This window comes from Poecilia formosa, unplaced genomic scaffold (genome assembly GCF_000485575.1).
Source record: "Poecilia formosa unplaced genomic scaffold, Poecilia_formosa-5.1.2 Scaffold218, whole genome shotgun sequence".
NCBI classification, from domain to species: Eukaryota; Metazoa; Chordata; class Actinopteri; order Cyprinodontiformes; family Poeciliidae; genus Poecilia; species Poecilia formosa.
Genome location: NW_006800157.1, coordinates 781,341 through 785,906, shown reverse-complemented (window position 1 = coordinate 785,906; position 4,566 = coordinate 781,341). Strand labels below are relative to the sequence as shown.

Genomic DNA, 4,566 nt, shown 5'->3' with positions numbered 1-4,566 from the left:
GGAACAAACTTACAGAAAACTGCAAAACAGCTGAAACACTGAGTTCCTTTAAATCTAGACTAAAAACCCACCTGATCAGAGCTGATGTTGAAACATAATCAATGAAACATTGATCAACATTTTTCTATGACAGGATTTCCTGACTTTTGAGACACAAGCTCAGCAACTTAAGTTTCCAGTGAATGGAAAACTGACTGCAGTTCTTTAAAAACTGCTTGGACACTTGGGGCTTTTCATCATCCTCAGTTTCACCGATTATGATCCCCTCCATCTTCATTACGGCATAGCGTGTCTATCTATCGAATCCTTCACCTGCCAGCTCACTGCACTTTAAATAGTGGAACACCATAATGAGACCCTGCTTCCCCAAGGTCCATAGTGTTGTGATGATTTCATCCAGTTCTTGCTCCATGTTCTCTTTCTTTTCACATCTAGGTAGGTTGTCTCTGAATGTTTATTTTAACTCCTGGCTGGCTCACCAAGATTTTATATCGTCTGTTTTTTTAAAGCCTAACCACAAAGCTTTAATAATTAAATTAGAAATTACTCCCAAATTGTGTCCAAATGCTGTAAATTGATTTCATAAAAGGTTACAGGGAGCAAAAGCAGATTTAGAAATTATTGTTTTTCAGATATTTGTGATTTAGCTTTAGAATTAGTCACAGATAAACAACTTTTAGGTTTTATTCTTAACATGTGAAACTGTAAAATACATATTGAACCAACTACATAGAGTATAGGAACCATTCAGTCATTTCTCAAAGAAAAAAGCTTCAACAGTTTAAAAACATACAAAAGCTTGGAAGAAAAACACTGAAATACAAATCAGTCAAGACACCGAAACTTTGCAATGCAAATCAAAACATTTGAGCAGATTGTTTGTTCTGAGGTGTTAAGGTGTGACTTTGTTATGTTTGTTTTCTGGTTCTCTCAGAGTTCTCAGAGAAGGGTTTTGCCTACATAAGGGTGTCTAAAGTGCAACGTCTGCCTTTGAACAGATTATATGTGGCCCCCACTTCTAAAAAGTTTTATTTCACATTACAAAAATTTGTTCACCACTGACCTTGATGTATTATAGATTTATCAAACCTTAATGATTGTAATGTTCTTAGTGCTTGATTAGTCAAACATATTTCACATATCAGGATTAATAATTTAGCTAATTCTTCAAGAAAATGAAATCAGCAGCAGTTTAGAGCTGACTGCCACCAATGTCAGCTGAATGCTAATGAGACTGAAACTGGAATAAACCCAACATTGCTACCATGCAAGATGTAACTCAGCCTAGCAGTATGCTAATTAGCGATTTGCAAAGCAAACAATGAGAGCTACCACAATGCTCAGTATTTGCATTAATAATTTAAATAAACACAAAGTTAGTGTGCACAAAGTTAGTTCACATCACATAATTAATCCTCAAACCACATTATAACTTAGATACTATTAGATACAGACATTGATGTACAAACAGAAATTAGGTTTTAGTGTTTTTTTCTTCTCTCCTCTTTCTGACATCCATCAATAAAAACAAATATCTGCTACTTGATCCAAATCTCTGCAGCAAAACTCTAAAGAGAAACAAACAGAAGAGCTCTCATATTTTCCTGTTTTCATGTCTTTGACCTGGTTCATTTTAACATCCTGACTAACTTTCAATTTTTAATATTGCTGTAAAATTGTACATGTGAGGATATAGTGAAACAAATTATACCAAAAGAGGTAAAAAAAATAGTTTTTAATGGAAAGTAAAATAAACATTAACATTTGTTAAAGAGAAAATATTTTGTAAGTTGACCTTTTTGAGCTTTACATCATGTTATTATGTTGTCCCCTTGTCTAAAACACACCTGGAGTGTTGCTTTGATTCTTTCGTGCAAATTCAAATCCTTTAGTCTCCATGGCAACCATTCAGCTGTGCAAAATGCCTGAAGGGACCCAGCTCCGCCTTCGATTCACAGCTCCTCCTTAGAGATGCAATTTCCAAGCTTCAAAGCTCAGACCCCAAGCAGCAGCCCTCCCCCACTCAGCTCCTTCAGACTAGCCAGCAGCAATTAGCAAACACCTGGTGGATCTTTGCATCTGCTGAGCTCAATATGTGATAAACCACAGCAAAAATGGGAACAAGTCGGCAGAGCACAAATGGAGGAAAATAAGAAAAAGTAATCAATTTCTGAGAAAATGTTGATTTTTGTTTTTGTTTTTTGTTAAATAGACACCACATACTTTAAATAATAGTTTTAGTAAACTTTGTGTTTGTATTCAGCTGGAATGCTCAGCTTATATTTGTGAACAATTTAAAAATCCACTGAGACACAAAAACTGTCCAGAAGTGATGAATAATTGTTTTTCACAATTTGCAAAGAAAATTTTACCTTCTTAGAAGAAATGTTTGTCTGATGCAGTCCATAAAATCAGTGAACAACTTGAATGAATAGGGAATGTATAAAGTGTTTTGACCTGTCAATGTGCGGTCATCCTGGTTTTTAATATCTTATAATATTTGTTATTTAAAATGTATTTGACATGAGATGCTGCAACAATAGGAGAGTGAGCTTTAATGGTAAAAATAACAAACAAAAGAAAACTATGTTAAAATGAACTAAGACTTACTATTTGAAAGTAAATAAGCCAAATGACAAAAGTTTACCTTCCTAAATAAAATGAAGAGGAAACTATGTGCAAAAATAAATGGCAGCTCACTCCTACAAACTCTTTTAAATATTTATAAAGCATCACATTGTCGACTCCAGTCGTCAGGCGTTTGCATAACCAAAGCATCTTACGACAGCAGAGCCACAAAGGTTACCTGATGATTCCATCTTAGTTTAGCAGAACTGATTCGTTCATCATGTTGCTCTTTGTCCTGCTGCTGGTGATAATCGGCTGTACGGAAGCTGGTTATACTGGTGCTGTGTTTTCTCACACCATTAAAGATGTACAAGTAGACAGATTTACAGTAAGTTGAGATTTTCTGAAATTCCTTTTATTTTCCCTTTTGGAAAGATATTGTCTTGTATCCAACGCTTCTTCACTTTAAATCTGCAGGCTAGGTATCGCTTTAAGTTTGGCTACAGCTCATGTGAGGAGCTTGAGTCATGGCTGTGCTCTGGCTGTAGTAAGAAGATCGATGAAAGCAGCGGTGAATGGTGTCTGAGAGAGTACACCTTGTGGGAGAGTAGGAAGTTCAACAATTACTCCTCTGGGTGACTGAATCTCAACATCATGCAAAAATATATCTAATAATTTTCTGTTTTTTTTCAAGAAGTCTAAAATTCCTCCTGTCAGTTTTCTGGTCTGCTGCTCTGTAAAGTTTTCTGTGTAGTAACATTAGAAATTTTCCCAATATCTTCTATTAAAGATATAATACTAAAGCCTGGATAAACAACAGAAACAGTGTTACATCTGGCCTCACTAAGATGTTTGTTGAAGGTAGAAAACGATCCGACATCAACAGACCAAACTCATCACCACAGACCGGCATCATCCCTGTTATGAGGTAATTCAGTTTTTATATCATGTTAATAATAAATACTCCCTGCCAGCATATCTAGGTGGGCCCCATATGGGGAAAAGGAGGGCAGACCAGATGGGTCCCATATGGGTTTGTCCATGTAGGGCCCACGTAGGCTGTGGCCCTAAATGGACAAACCCATGTGGGACCAATCTGGCCTGCCCTCCTTTTCCCCATATGGGGCCCACCTAGATATGCTGCCAGGGACCTGAAACCTTTGATACCTTTGATTGGGCATAAGCTGCATTTTGATTCTGAAGTTTTTTTTGTTCTTTTGTCTTGTAAAGAAAAATGAGATCCAAACACTGTGAACCAATCGTATCTGTAACAGAAACCAAAGAGTTACATAGAAACAAAACCAGATTTTATAATTCATTAAAAAATACTTAGAAATAAGATTTGTTGTTATAAATTTAAATCTGTGCAGTGCAGATTAAATTAGACATACTGATCATAGGAACCATTCTGTAATTTCTCAAAGAAACAATGTTCAAACAAGAGTTTAAGTACCTAAAAAATGATGGAAGAAAAACACTGAAGCACAAATCAGTCAGTATCCTGAAGCTCCTCAATGTAAATCAAATCATTTTAACAGATTATTTGATATCAGATATAATTATGTGATGCTTGTCTTCTGGTTCTCTCAGAGTTCCCTCAAACTGTCAGAGGAATATCAGCTTGTTGACCTTTGACCCTGATGGAGACGAGGTTCAATGCAGATATGGATCAAACAGCAACGAGTGCTACACCTGCACACCTCCGTCTGTCCTCAGTCTCTCATCGGTAAGTAATAAATGTTGGTGTCAAGTTACAGGAAAGGAACATGTGAGGTTCACAGGTAGAAGAGAGGAGGTAAATATCCTTCAGTCAAACTGAGAGACAGTTTGACAGGAGGGAGAAAAAGCAGAAGGTCTGAACAACAAGGAGGAATGCAGTTTATGGTTAGGGGTTGAATTTAAGACTGATGTGAGAGTTGAGTTTTGGTTTAGTTTAGGGTTTGATACAGAGATGGAGAGATAAGTGAGTGTGTGTGTGTGTGTGTGTGTGTGTGTGTG

The 4,566-nt window shown here is 36.5% G+C and overlaps 1 long non-coding RNA gene across 1 annotated transcript in view; it reads left to right on the top strand.

Annotated features, from left to right (window-relative positions):
* The window catches only part of LOC107838193 (uncharacterized), a 15,246-nt gene extending 14,437 nt beyond the window's left edge, over nt 1–809 (top strand). Inside the window, exon 3 of the long non-coding RNA XR_001664240.1 lies at nt 799–809. This is a non-coding gene — a long non-coding RNA (uncharacterized LOC107838193). The remainder of the gene's footprint in view (nt 1–798) is intronic.
* The last annotated feature ends 3,757 nt before the right edge of the window (nt 810–4,566 follow it).